The sequence below is a fragment of the Geotrypetes seraphini genome, chromosome 18 (assembly GCF_902459505.1).
Source record: "Geotrypetes seraphini chromosome 18, aGeoSer1.1, whole genome shotgun sequence".
Lineage (NCBI taxonomy): Eukaryota > Metazoa > Chordata > Amphibia > Gymnophiona > Dermophiidae > Geotrypetes > Geotrypetes seraphini.
In genome coordinates, this window is record NC_047101.1 from 6,598,134 (window position 1) to 6,613,227 (window position 15,094).

General features: G+C 42.2%; 1 long non-coding RNA gene across 2 annotated transcripts; it reads right to left on the reverse strand.

Moving 5' to 3' along the window:
- Positions 1–5,414: 5,414 nt before the first annotated feature.
- LOC117351887 lies at positions 5,415–14,884 on the reverse strand. 2 transcript variants are annotated; one of them, XR_004537518.1, is made up of 4 exons: positions 14,650–14,884; positions 7,752–7,868; positions 7,456–7,620; positions 5,415–5,970 (listed from the first exon to the last, which is right to left on the reverse strand). It is a non-coding gene; the product is annotated as an uncharacterized LOC117351887 (long non-coding RNA). The 2 variants fall into 2 exon arrangements; XR_004537519.1 differs by lacking the exon at positions 7,752–7,868.
- Between the last annotated feature and the right edge of the window lie 210 nt (positions 14,885–15,094).

Genomic DNA, 15,094 nt, shown 5'->3' on the forward strand with positions numbered 1-15,094 from the left:
CAGTCTCTGTTTCCACCACCTCTTCCGGGAGACTGTTCCACGCATCGACCATCCTGTCCGTAAAAAAGTATTTCCTTAAATTACTCCAGAGCCTATCACCTCTTAACTTCATCCTATGCCGTCTCATTCCAGAGCTTCCTTTCAAATGAAAGAGACTCGACTCATGCGCACTTACATTACGTAGGTATTTAAACGTCTCTATTATATCTCTCCTCTCCCGCTTTTCCTCCAAAGTATTCAGATTGAGATCTTTAAGTCTGTCCCCATACGCCTTATGATGAAGATCACGCACCGTTAGGGGCCTACATTTCAATTACGTCCAATTAGTCGATCGTGAGGTGTTGAGTGCCAATATCAGTACCGATATCAGCCTATTGCTCGATTAAAGTAGGTGCTTATATCGGCACCTGGCTTTATAGCATCAGGCCCTTAGTGCATGCACATTCTATAATTATTGTGAGATGCTGTAGCACATCCCACAGTCCTCCATTTTCTGCTGTGTTAGGCGCTAATTAGCATTTAGCACATAAACATAATTAAGCAGACCTACTACTATATATCAAAGCAAGATAGTACCATTTGGTATATAAAGCAATGCTTAACAGGTTGCAAACAGGTGATTACGTAAAACGTTTATTTCAGTTTCACATATATTCTACTTCCATTTGGTTAACTATAAAATACTTCAGTATAGAATGTGATATGTCTGTTATGTTCAGAGCTTACTTTTGACTATTCCTGCTGTCAAAAACCTTGATATATAAATTTAAATGCATGAGCTTTAAGCCATAATGGACCATGAGGAGTCCACTAGAGTCCTATAAATTATCATGACTCCATCTGTGATTACTCTCTCGTGCTGTGTGCAAAATCAGGATAAAGATTCAGCCATTCTGCTGATTAGAGACAGGTAGTCGAGGGAAAGAAGATGGTCATACGTGCCAAAAATAAACAAACGAGACTTGTTTACTTGATGCTTCAATCTAGCCCAGTGGGCAGCACATTCGTAATCCCCCAGGGGGGGGTCAAACCTCCTAGGATTCACTATTAACCCCTAGGACTTTCATTAGCTCAAGAGACACGTTAATAGGTCCAGGACGGGCCGAATTCAGATTCAGTGGTATTCGAGAGAAGAAGGCTCTGGAGACGCAAAGTCTCTTTGAAAACACCTACAGAAGCTCGTGTGTGTTTTCGGGCATGTGCCAGGCGGAGCAGCCGATTCACGTGGATGAACTGAAGGGCACGATCCTGGCAGTTTTCTCATTGTGCAAACCACCGTGAAACAAAGCGGGAATGACATAGGAAATGAAGCTAAGACTGGAGAGCTGTGTTGCCTCTAAGCTGAGAACATGAGCAATTTATCATGCATTCTCCTACTGTCAGGCATACACAGCACTGTACATCAAAACACAAAAGAAAAGAGTCCCTGCTCAAAAGAGCTTACAATCTGGGCAAGACAGACAAACTGGACAAGAAGGTACATCTAGACACAGTGCTCAGGTGGGGGAACCATATATGATGTCATCAAGAATTCTGGATGCATTTTGATGTCACTGAGCGTTCATACAGTTTCTACTACTACTAATCATTTCTATAATGTTACTAGACATATGCAGTGCTGTACATCAAAACACAGAAGAGACAGTCCCTGATCAAAAGAGCTTACAATCTAGTCAAGACAGACAAACTGGACAAGAAGGTGCATCGATACACTGTGAGCCTGATTCTTGAAAATGCGCATCCTGATGGCAGGCAGCGGTAGGCGTCCTACCGCTGTCTGGCAGCCAATTGGGATGCACTTTTTTTTTTTTTTTTAAACTCTCCAAGGCAGGACGTCCACATTTTAGGCCTCTGGAGCACATCTACGGAGATGTGCAGCGTGTCTACATAGATGCGTAGCGATGCTTAAGCCTGACCAAGGTGGGGCGTGGCTGTGGCTTCACCCAGAAGTGGCCTTGGGTGGGTTTAAGCATCGCTACGCATCTACATAAACACGAGACAGATGCCTTAAATGGAGGCCTGCAAAAGGCAGGCCCACATTTCGGGCATCTGACCGGGACTGTAGATGCGACTCTCTTTTGGTTACCAACGCGTGATTGACAAGGGATTGGTGGCCACTTCTTAAGAGAATTAGGCTCTGTGTGCGTTGCTCACTGATTTTACATGGTTGCTCACAAAAATACTAGCACATCTGGAAAACTGCTGGATTTTAGAACTTGCCACTCACATGAGAACATTTGCATGGCCCCTTCCTCCTCCCGGCCAATCCTTAGAAGGAGCATTGCTGGAGAATCATCCTGCTGTGCTTTGTGTGTGTGTGTGGGTGGGGGGGGGGGGGGGGGGGGAGGGGGGTATTACACCTTAAACAGAATTACTGGTCAACCCCATAACCCAATGTTCATAGTTTCAATATTCGATGTCCATTGACAACTTATCACAAGTTTATCCAATCGTGGGTGCTATTTCAGTTGTTATCCCTTTCTTTTTACCATGCAGGGCTCCTGGCCTAGAACAGAGATTATAATCAATTTGCAGCATAATTAGATAAAATCAATCATTATGTTCTATATTCCTCCTACTTCATCTGAAGATATAAGAACATCTAGGTACACTTTAGTATGTTCTTATTGACAAATCCAAAAATACCCTTTGCTGAGGAAAGTACATCCTATGCCATTGCATAAATAAGTCATTCATGCATTCTAATTTTCTCCATCTATCTCTGCCAATAAATGTGGAATGTGTCCAATTCTGGAAGCCTTAGTGCCAGTCAGGTATAGATTGACTTGAGACAGTCTTGAGCAGGGCTGTCAAAATTGTGCAAGGTCTGCTTCAAAAGTCTATGAGATGTGACTTAGAAATCCAGAAAGAGCTATAACAGGAACAATTTAAACTAGACGTTCAGATACTTGAAAAATATGAATACAGCAGAAGAGGCAGAATTGTTTCAAGGGAAACAAAATGTCAAGGTTGAGGGGATAGACTGAGGAGAAAAATCATACTTTTCAAAAATAAAAGATGGCAGAAATATAGACTATCCTCCCAGAAGCCAAGCAGGTCAGTGACAGCAGATCTGTGGTGGCCACAGACCCTTCAGTGAGCAGGAAGTTCAGACAGTGGCCTTGTGGATTTTGGTGGATGCTTAGATACTTGCAAGACTTGGATATTAGATTAGAAAGAAGTGGCTGTGTTCAGTTTTGGAGGTCGTATCTGGCGAAGGATATAAAAAGACTTGAAGGGGTCCAGAGGAAGGCGATGAAAATGGTAAGAGGTTTGAACCAAAAGAAGTACGAGAAGAGACTCTGGAGGAGAGGATGGACAGGGGAGATCTGATACAGACATTAAAATACTTGAAAGGTATTAATATAGAACCAAAGCTTTTCCAGAGAAGGAAAAATGGTAAAACTAGAGGGCCTAACTTGAGGAAGACTTAGGAGTATTGTTAGGAAATTCTATCTCATGGAGAGGGTGGTGGATGCCTGGAATGCCCTCCCGAGGGAGGTGGTGGAGAGGAAAATGGTGATCAAATTCAAAAAAATGTTGGATAAACACAAAGGATCTCAAATTAGAAAACAAATGGTATAAATTAAAAAACTAAGGCTTGGTATTGAACAGATTTGTACGGTTTGTGTCTCATATATGGTGATTCGGTGTAGGATGGTCTGGGGAGGGCATCAATGGGAACTCCACTAACTTGAAACATGAGGATGTTACTGGACAGACTTTATGGTAGATATCCTGCAAACAGGATGGTTGGATAGGCTGGAGTGAGCTTGGACGCCAACTTCAGCAGTTGGAACATAGGACAGTACCAGGTGGATTTTAGTCTATGGCCCAGAAATATCAAAGAAGAGACAAGTTAACTTAATCATTTTTTTCTAATGAGAATAACTAATGGACAGACTGGATGGATCATTCAGGTCTTTATCTGCCATCATTTACTATGTTACTAGGTAACTTGGATCTCAGTTGCTTGGATGGTGGAAAATCAAAGAGAAAATAAAGAGTAGTACCTTACAAGTGGTAAAACTTCTAAGAATGGCAGCTGGGATCTATCCTGGCAGTGAGTAATGGATGAAGAGGCTGGTTAATGCCAAGCCCCGAATTATTAGCACCTGGACATCGTGCTATTGCTTGGGACGGGACCTGTCTGAATATCTGACTGTAGTCAAATACCATGTCCTTACCTAAGAAGCATCAAATGCTCCTTCACTCTCTCAGGTACAGTCTCTGCTGTATATGGGAATGACAATGACTTGAGTACAGTATAATGACCTCACTTCATAATGCTATTCAGTTGTTAGGTTATGGTTTTATTTGTGCCAAAATTATGAATAAGATTATATACCCCCACTATTAATAGCATACAAACATGATGACAGATGAAGGCCAAATGGCCCATCCAGTCTGTCCATTCACAGCATCCACTATCTTCTCCTCTCCCTAAGAGATTCCTTGTGTGTCTGTCTCACACTTTCTTGAATTCATACAACAGTCTCTGTCTCCACCACCTCTACCGGGAGACTATTCCATTCATCTACCACCCTTTCTGTACAAAAGTATTTCCTTAGATTACTCCTGAGCCAATCACCTCTTAACTTCATCCTATGCCCTCTCATTCCAGAGCTTCCTTTCCAAATGAAAGAGACTCACCACATACACACTTATGCCATGTAAGAACTTAAACATCTCTATCATATTTCCCTTCTCCTGCTTTCTTCCATATTGAGATCTTTAAGTCTGTCTCCATACTCCTTATGATGAAGACCACCAACCATTTTGGTAGCTACCCAGTTTATATCTCCAGAATTGTACACAATATTCTAAATGAGGTCTACAATTATCCATGGATATGGGGATATTTTGGGGAGGGGAATGAGAGGGCTGGGTGTGCTACATCTCTAGAAACCTCAGCTAATTCTCTCATCTTCCTATGAGCCGGTCTGCTGAATCGTGATTAGATACGAATAATAGAATAAATGATGCTAGCCTTAAACCTTCCCAATAGCATCGCAACCCAAGTCACCCCCTCAGAGGTGGCAGAGCATATGCTTCTGATGTGTGAATAGCTATAAAGATGTATTCACATCCTGTTTCAGTGACAGAGCATCCTTCATAATTAGCATTAATATGTAGATATGAGAACATCTGACCTATCTTAATTTATTCAAAGTTTATTACAATAATACCAATGCTCTCGAACACCTTCATAAGCAAGCTAATGCCATTATACTCCTCAATAAGAATTTCAAGGCAATTCGATCTTAATGTACCATAAAAACAGACAGCTACCCCCAAAATGTTAATTACATCCGCTGCACTCAGACTGCTAAAATCTCTCGCTGCACCCATATAATCTGTGGAAGAAAAATAAAGAGAAAATGAGTAATGGCAAAGATTAATTACATCTTGAAGCAGCTTGAGTAATCTTTATTCTATTAATTAGTTTAATGATACATCCATTTAGACTGAAAATATGAAACCAGTAGGATTTTAATTAAAAAATCAATAACTCGTTAGCAAGTTATTGCTGTACCTACAAGAGTCATCCATTTAATCTCATGTTGCTGGATAAGAAATGCTTCAGATGGCAATTTGAAGACTGATGTTCACGTGTCTGCTCAGAAAGACATGCCAGTGATACAGAAATAATAGGTCACTGCCTCTTTCCGCATTCTATCAAGCAAAGGCAAACAGGAAATGTTAGATTACCCCGCCAGTATTCTAGGTTATAATTACAGTTGCCTCCATGATTGTTAATAGTATTTCTAGGTTACTGATGTAGACTGCTTGTCTCTGGTTGATGAAGGGTCAGTTGTCAAGCTGTTGGCATTGAGAAAGAAACCAACGTTTTGCCAGAAGACGTTCCACCCGTTTTCATAGCAGAAGCGCACATGTCCTTTCACGTTCAGATTTGTCATGGGTATAAAGTTCTCATGTTTACCCTACTTTTCTGCAGCAGGAATTTGGCTGGAAAATAAATGCAGGCACTTATTTTGAGAATTCAGTTTAAGCCTAGGTTTATACACATTTGGAAAGTGTCTTCTTCCAAGATGACAGGAAGTAGGCACGCGGCAGGATAATGCACTGGGAAGTGCAATTTTCTGATGGGAGTAAAATACACTTTACCAGCATAAATCACTTCTGAGAATTGTCTTTCTGTGCTTCTGCCTTTATTTTATTAGAAGTCATGCACAGAAAATGGCCTTTACTAAAACCAAGTCTTCTGCTTTGTTACAGCTGTACATCTTGGTATTTAGGCCTGAGTCTTCAAGGGCTGCTAACAGTTTGGATAAACAGGCATGCAAATCTTCGAGCCTATTCATTTAAGAGCATCCTGAAAACCGTACCCGTTGGTGGTCATCAAAGACTGGGAATGAAGACAAAGGTTGTAGAGCAACGGATCTTAAAACTGTTCTGGGGGGGGGGGGGGATCTCCAGCCTGTCAGGTTTTCAAGATATCCCTAATGAATATACATGAGGAAGATTTGAATGCCTGTCACCTCTATTATATGCAACTTAAATAACAATAATTTGGCTAAGTGCTGTTTTGCAATTATGAGTATATCTTCAATAGCAAAAGTAGAAAAAAACTTGATGGCAACATATCAATTAAATACAATATAAAGAACCACCAAAAGAAACCAAAATGACACTGGATATAATTTTTTTTTCTCTTTTGTTCTCTATTTATAGACGGGGACAAGTCTGAGAATACTGAGTATTAGACTTTCAGGGTTTCTTTTCTCTTACATTCACATCACTGGCTTGAACCCATCCTCCCTACCTTTTTTTTTCTAACATTAAGTATATATTTTATTTCTTCAATAATTTTCATTAAAACTACTATTTAGTACTTTTTAATACTGTTTGCTACTAAAGGGACTGTGTAATTCATTCATAATACAGACTATTTAAACTTCACAGTTCATTTCAGAGACTCTGGACCGACAGAAAGCCCCTATAGGAAGAGGAGATGCAAATGTTAAGAGCCTTAGCCAATAGGGAGAGGAGGAGATAGTGGATGCTGTGGATGGGCCATTTGGCCTTCATCTGCCATCATGTTTCTATGTTTCTATAATCATAAAGTTCTATGACATCACAATGCAGGTGTAAAGAGCCTTAGCCTATAGGAAGAGGAGATGCAAATGTTAAGAGCCTTAGCCAATAGGGAGAGGAGGAGATAGTGGATGCTGTGAATGGCCATCAAGTTACTATGTTTCTATAACCATAAAGTTTTATGACCTCACAATGCAGGTGTAAAGAGCCTTAGCCTATAGGAAGAGGAGATGCAAATGTTAAGAGCCTTAGCCAATAGGGAGAGGAGGAGATAGTGGATGCTGTGGATGGGCCATTTGGCCTTCATCTGCCATCATGTTTCTAACTTAAGAAGATAAGAGGTTGTCCTATGTTTTCCAGATAGCAGATTGAATATTTTGGACCTGACCACCTTACCCCATAATCATGTTGAATGTCTGGTGGCTCTATATCGATCCGGTTACTTCTAGTCTGCAGCTGTTTTCTGGTCAAGCTCAAAAGTTATTGACTATGAACAAATGTAATTGAAGACGTTTCTTTCCTCTTCTTTTAAAATCACTTCCTCCGACAGAGCTGCGATGCCTGGATTTGAATTAAAAGGTCAACAGTGTTATTTCAGAAATATTCTCCGGCTTCTTCTGGGTATTAGTCTGCCTGTATAGCATGAAATTATATAGTCCTGGAGAGTCTCATATCAGATACCGTGATCCTACCTCGCTGCATAAACTGATATTGGTCAATTCGGGCGGAAGGCAAAAGTCATTTCCATCCATCTTATGTGATGAGTTTCACAGAATACTCAGGAGACCCTGTATCTCTCTTCCAAAATGCTTCGGCAGACATGAAATATAAAAGCACCTTTTGAGAATTTGTTTAAAGTCTTCTTGTTAGCACACCACAGAGTCCTATATACTAAGCTGAGTTAGCTGTTAATGTAATTAAAGTGCACTGGTAGGGTTCAGTGGCATAGAAAGGGGGGGAGGGGGCGGTCCACTCCAGGCGTGGTCTTTGTAGGGGTACCAGCACCTGACCTTTCTGCACTCCCCTCCCCTGCCACGCAGGTGTGCCCCTTCCTTTCCCTGCCACTACTTGCCGTGTATTGGTAGCATGGAATGTTGCTACTCCTTGGGTTTTGGCCAGGTACTAGTGACCTGGATTGGCCACCGTGAGAACGGGCTACTGGGCTTGATGGATCATTGGCCTGACCCAGTATGGCTATTCTTATGTTCTTAAGTGAGCCAAGTATAGGACAATCAAGCCATTGTAACATCACTAAAGAGGTTGGCTCTGAGGCATTGGTGGAGAGTCATTATGACATCACAATCTCAGCTCTAGAATGTTGCTCTCATTGGGGTTCCAGAATCTTGCTATTTCTTTGAGATTCTATATGGAATGGTGCTACTCCTTGGGTTTTGGCCAGGTACTAGTGACCTGGATTGGCCACCGTGAGAACGGGCTACTGGGCTTGATGGATCATTGGCCTGACCCAGTATGGCTATTCTTATGTTCTTAAGTGAGCCAAGTATAGGACAATCAAGCCATTGTAACATCACTAAAGAGGTTGGCTCTGAGGCATTGGTGGAGAGTCATTATGACATCACAATCTCAGCTCTAGAATGTTGCTCTCATTGGGGTTCCAGAATCTTACTATTTCTTTGAGATTCTATATGGAATGGTGCTACTCCTTGGGTTTTGGCCAGGTACTAGTGACCTGGATTGGCCACCGTGAGAACGGGCTACTGGGCATGATGGTCTGACCCAGTAAGGCTATTCTTATGTTCTTATGTTCCCTCCCCTCATACCTCTTTAATGTTCCCTGCACGAGCAGCATTACAAACTTGCTGCCTGTGTTGGTGTCGCCTCTCTCTGACATCATAACATAACGTAACATAATACTTTATTTGTAGACCACACAATGCCTTTCAGTTCTACCATGTTTCCCCAAAAATAAGACCTACCCCGAAAATAAGCCCTAGTATGATTTTCGGGATAGGTCTTAATATAGGCCCTACCCCAAAAAATAAGCCCTACTCCATGGATTCACCAGCAGCAGTGCTTCCCCCTGCCCCCTGCCCACTGCCGCACAGCCGAATCCCCCGCTGACCCTCCATCCTTCCCTCCTATCCGAACCCTACATACTTCTCTCCAGAGCAGCGTCGGGCCGGCAGCACTCTAAAGGGGCTGCTTCTTGGCCTTCTCCCGTTGGGGCCTTCCGTGTGCCGCGTTGCTGATGACATCATCAGTGATGCAGCAGAGGGAATTCCCCGACGAGAGAAGGCCACGCAGCAGCCTGTTTAGAGTGCTGCCAGCCTGACGCTGCTCAGGAGGAAATCTGAGCATGCACGGATGCCACTCGATGACATCACGTGCAAGCGCGGATTTACTCCTGCCCGATGCGATTTAAAGAAGGACTTTTCAAAACCTGGACAAAGTGCCTGGTCCCCCGGACATGTCCGTGGAAATCCGGATCTCTGGTAACCATATGATTGTCATTTATCAGCACCAATTAAGCCTTTTAAACAATTAAGTGCCTAGATCAGCAATCTAAGCACCTATATTTCGGCATCATTTATAGAATCAGGGCCTAAATGCTATTCTATAAGGAGCATGTGTTCTTTATAGAGTAGTACTTAGCCCCAAACTTTTCCGGCAGCCATTTTGGAGTGCCATGTACAGTTGTTTTTTGGGTGGGGAGGGGTTTGCACCATTTACAGAATCTACTCCTTAAATCGCATGTAGATATACTATCATTCTAATGCATAACTGGTGTGTAATTGTTCATGTTTAATTTACAGAATTGCTAGGCAGGAGCTTTGTCTTAGATCTCTGTGTACTAAGTTGATTATTAAACTCTTTCCCCAGGGAATGCACTTGTAGGTCTGCGGCCTTGTGTTTACAGCACTGACCCAACCATGCACAGAGCAGAGAATTAGCAGCTATCTCTCGGGTGACAGACAGCACAAATAACAAAAGACTTGTCTGTATTCTACAGGCTTAAGATGCCTAAAAAATCCTGCAGGAAACAAATTGATTTTTCTGTCACTTAAGACATGAGGTTGCCGATTTTCCTTCAAAAATCTAACATGCCCAGCCCACAGCTTAAAGCAGTGTCTCTCAAACTGTGTGCCACGGCACAGTGGCGTGCCCCAAAGAGATTTCAGGTGTGCCATGTAAGAGTCCAGAATTTTACTTTATTTTTAAAAATTCCCTTCATAAGTATACATTAGAATAGATGACATATACATCGCTTACGCAAGAGTATAAGTATCTGTGTGTGTAAGGATACAACCGCCCAGACAAGCATCATTCTTTGACGTGTTGGTCCTTGAAATCTAAAGGCAAATAATTTTATTTTTATTTTTTATGCAGTAGTTATCCTAACTTGAGCAACAAAGCAATCAAGGCTTTGTTACCATTTGGATCGTCTTATCTTTGCGAACATGGATTTTCAGCTCTTGACAGAAATTAAAGTCGAAAGAACGAGAACGACTGTAGATGGTGGATGAGGAAATGTGTGTTTGCTTGTCGACTATCGAGCCGCAATTTGAGCCCTCAAAAACAAGCACATCCATCTCATCGATTAGCAATTCTATTCTACCTACTTGAATTTCGCCGTTGTTGCAATTATCCAGCAGAGTGGAGCGTAAAATCGCTGGTTTCAAGCCATTTCAGGTTTGATGCTCAAAGACACGTACATTGTTTGGCTCATATTTTTATATTTGTCCCTTGCGTCATCCGGACCCCTGAGGAAGGCGGTCTCGCCGAAACACAGACCATGTAGGGTCCATCAGGACAATCATAAGTGAATTACTAATTCAGACTTTTATTTATATTTTTATTGTGAAGCGCAAATAAAATCATCTTTCAGAACATCCACAGTCTGTTGTTTTATCTTGGATTGTTTGTACTGTGGATCATTGGGTCTCCCTTGATTTTTTTTTTTGTTTTGCTAAATATTTTAATGCAATGTTTGCATCAACAACACCTAAAAGAGAACGGGACGGGTTTGGGGAGGGGGGAAGGGAGGGTATGCTTAGAGAAGTTGTATAAGAAATTAAATTTTTTTCTTTTTAATTACTTTGAAATGAGATTTATAATGACTTAATGTATTAATTAATGATTGAATATGAAAGACAAAAATTTTTTTTAAATGTGTTTAAATTATTAATAAAGATTTTGGGGGGGGGGGAAATAAAAGAGAACTAAACTCATTTGGTTTTCTCAATTTAGTGAATAATTTAAATTTTGGGGCCAGAAGACAGCACAGAAAATAAAAATTCTAGTAAGTTGCATGTCAGATTGCTCGTACGATTTTTGAAATACCAGATGATTCAATGCATTAAATCGCACGCATGAACTAGTATGTGTTAATGTTCGCACAAAGGCCCTACCAGTAGGTGCCTAGATTGGGGCATCGATCAATGCAGGCACCTAACTTACCCCCTCTTTTAAGAATGCATAGCGCGGGTTCTCGCGCCGGCAGCGGTGGTAAATGCTAAAACCCACGCTATGCGTTCATAAAAGAGGGGGGTTAATTAAAAAAAAATAATTGGTTGTCAGTCACACTTAAGGCTCCTTTTACGAGGCCACGTTAGCGGCTTTATCACGCACATTTTTAGCACGCGCTAATCCCCTGCGCTAGCCGAAAAACTACCGCCTGCTCAAGAGGAGGCGGTAGCGGCTAGCGCGGCCGGACAATTAACACATGCTGTTACGTGCGTTAAACCGCTAACGCGGCTTCGTAAAAGGAGCCCTTAGGCGCCCATTACAGAATCGCGCTTAGCCACGCTTAACTTAAAGCAGAGGTGCCTGGGATTTTTAAAGCCTACAATTTAGGCACCTAAGTTCTTTAAAGAATCGCACCTAAGCCTTTCTCCACCCCTAAATGCACCTACTTTGGTGTTCGGTGCTGATAGGCGCCATGCACTAGACGCATATCTTTTGTAGAATCGTGTCATAGAAGATAGGCACCTATCTCCCAATTAAATTTGATTTTGGTTCACTTATAAGTTTGTTAACCTTTTCCTATCGTAATAAATTTTACGTTACGCTGGTTCCAATCGTAATTATTTTAGCAAAGTTTTGTATTATTCACCGTTATCATTTACGGCTATTGTAAACACAATGGCCCAATAGATGGGACAAATGATAGGTAGAAGGTGTACTGTATGTCCCATGCCATGGGACATACGATAGCAATGACATTTTTTGGAATGTCCCGTCATCCGGGACACACGATACGAAAAGGTTAAAGCTCATTATTGAAGCGTCTAACTGTGATCGCCTAACTCTAGGAGTCTTTTATAGAACTTTCCTCTAACTGGTTATGGTCTGCTGAACATGACTTGTTGGCCAGAACAGGTGGTTTAAGCAGCCTAGAGCCATTTCTGGCCAAATTGTATTAAATATTGACCCCCACCATAGGTGTCTACACTTCTCCCTCCGAATTTGCGAAGGTTAGCGGCAGAGTCAGCCTGCGAATATGGAAAATTGCGTTTAACTTTTAGGGCAGACTCTGACCCACCCCGCCACCCAGCTGCCTCCCGGACCCCTCCCCCCCCCAGACCTTACCTGGTGGTCTAGCGGTGACGCGGTGCAGGAGCGATCTTCCTATGCTCCTGCCCCGTGCAGAGCCGTCATCAAAAATGGCTGTCATGAGTTCCCGTTGTAGTCTCGTGCAAAACAACATTAATTAAATGGCATAACTGGACAAGAACATCAACTAGAAGACATTGCCGGAAACAGAAGAGAAGTGGGGAAGAAATAAGGTAAGAACGATAGGAAAGGGGGGGCGCTGAAACTTGCTTCTTTAAATGCGAAAACTAAACAGGAGCTTTGAGTTTAAATGCTGAAAAGCATCCTTAAATAGATGGCTCTCAAGTTGGCCTTTAAAATGGTTTAGATTATTTTCTTCTCTTCCTGGGGGTTGGAAGAGTATTCCATAGTTGGGGGGCGACCACTGAAAAGATGTCACGCCTTTTAGTCCTTATTATGCGCAGAGAGGGAACAGCGAGTAATTTACGGTCAGAAGGTCTAAGAATTCCTCTCACACTAGCAGCAGTCATCAGATACTTTATAAACAACAGAAGCATCAGTTATGGAGACAGGAACCCTCCAGATTTATTTTATTTTTTTTAATTTACAAAAGTGACCTCAGATGTTAAAAAGAGAGCTAGGTCAAGGATGATTTCCACACAGCTGAATTTCTAGTAGAATTAAGTACTAATGAGCTGCAAGCAGTTCTCATAATTTGCGGCCCTATGACCTTTACAAAGAGACAAGGGCAAAGAGTCTCAGAGAAATTATGAGCAGTGGAGCATTTTAAAATTTTAATAAAACTGTACAAGAAACAAAATCCTTTTTTTTTTCCCCCTACGAGCTCCTAGTGATTGCGTAAAGGTCATTGCTAGAACTACTTCTGTGATTGACATAAGATATTCTCCAAATTTGTATATTAAAAAAACCTGCCTAATATTAAATATTGAACTAAGGCATGGTCTGTGTCTCTGTATGGCCGTTTGGTGGGGGATGGGCTGGGGAGGGCTTCAGTGGCTGGGAGGGTGTAGATGGGCTGGAGTAGGTTTTAACGGAGATTTCGGCAGTTGGAACCCAAGCACAGTACAGGGTAAAGCTTTGGATTCTTGCCCAGAAATAGCTAAGAAGAAAAAATTTAAAAATTTAAATTGAATCAGGTTGGGCAGACTGGATGGACCATTCGGGTCTTTATCTGCCGTCATCTACTATGTTACTATATGTTACTATGGACTCCTTTTACAAAGGTGCTCTAGGGCCTTAACATGTGCAATAGCGCATGTTAAATTTCCGAGCGAGATAACCACTGCTATAGCGCGCAGTAATTTCGTGCGTGTGCTAAAACCCTAGCGCACCTTCGAAAAAGGAGTCCTATGTTTCCAAAATTTAAGCCTAACTCAAATATTTCTAACTCAGAGCTGATGAGTCGATGATAGGACTTAAGCTATCGGGGTTCTGTTTTGTTTTTCTTTCCATAAGATTTCATAACTGGATTAAGTGAGATTTATTCTGCTTGTCACAGGTAGACACAGCCTGATCTGTCACAGTTTACAATGATTCATCTCATCTGTGCCATCCATGTACCATTTACAGGCATAGAGAGGCTTTGCTCTGATCTTATATATGCAAAGAGGAAGAAATGATCAGAGGGAAGGGATAAATAAATTTGGTTTCTTCCTTTGATGCAAACTATATTCCAAAGCAGCCTACAAGCACAAATTAGATGGAGATTTGGTAGGGAAAAAAAGACATTAGCTAGTCATTCAGTTGTATATATAGGAGTAATTTCTATAAAGTGGACGCTAAAATATACATGTCGATTAGAATAATAGCAGATACATATATGCATGTGGGCATGTCAATGCCAAAATCTCAGGTAAGCATTATTCTGTAAATATGTACATATCTCATAGGTAGTGGAATGCATTTTTGCTTGGGGGAAGGGGCCCAAAAGATCTGCCCCAGATCCCACCCAGACCTGCTCAAGCTCCGCCCCAATGATAGTACTTGTAAATGTAATTTCTTCCATTTATTTTCATCTAATATAATAAAAGCCTTAGCTCTCATGCGCACTCTTACCAGCGTGTTCCCATTTTCCGTGCGCTGTAGGTCCCCGCAGGTAGGAGTGCGCCTGTGCGCTTCCACGCATCTCTCTCTCTCTATCCCAAGGCGGATGTCGGCTTCAGGCGGCACGGAGGCTGTCGTCCGCGGCGGCTCTTGGTGTCTGCAGGCCGCGGCAGCTTGAGGCGGCTGTTGGCGGAGGGCAGACGCGAAGTAAGGGGTGCTGCTGGACAGGGGAAGAGATGGAGGGGAGAAAAAGGAAAGGAGGCCTACTGCTGGACAGGGGGACAGGAAAGAGGTGCTGCTGGACAGGGGGAGATTAAAAAAAGGGAGAAGGGCTGCTGCTGGATAAGGGGAGCAGTGAAGGGGTAGTGGTGGACACAGGGAAGGTAAAAGGAAGGGAGAATAGGTGGACAGCCGAGGAAAATGAAAGAAAGAGAGAGAGAGAGAGAGAGAGATAGAG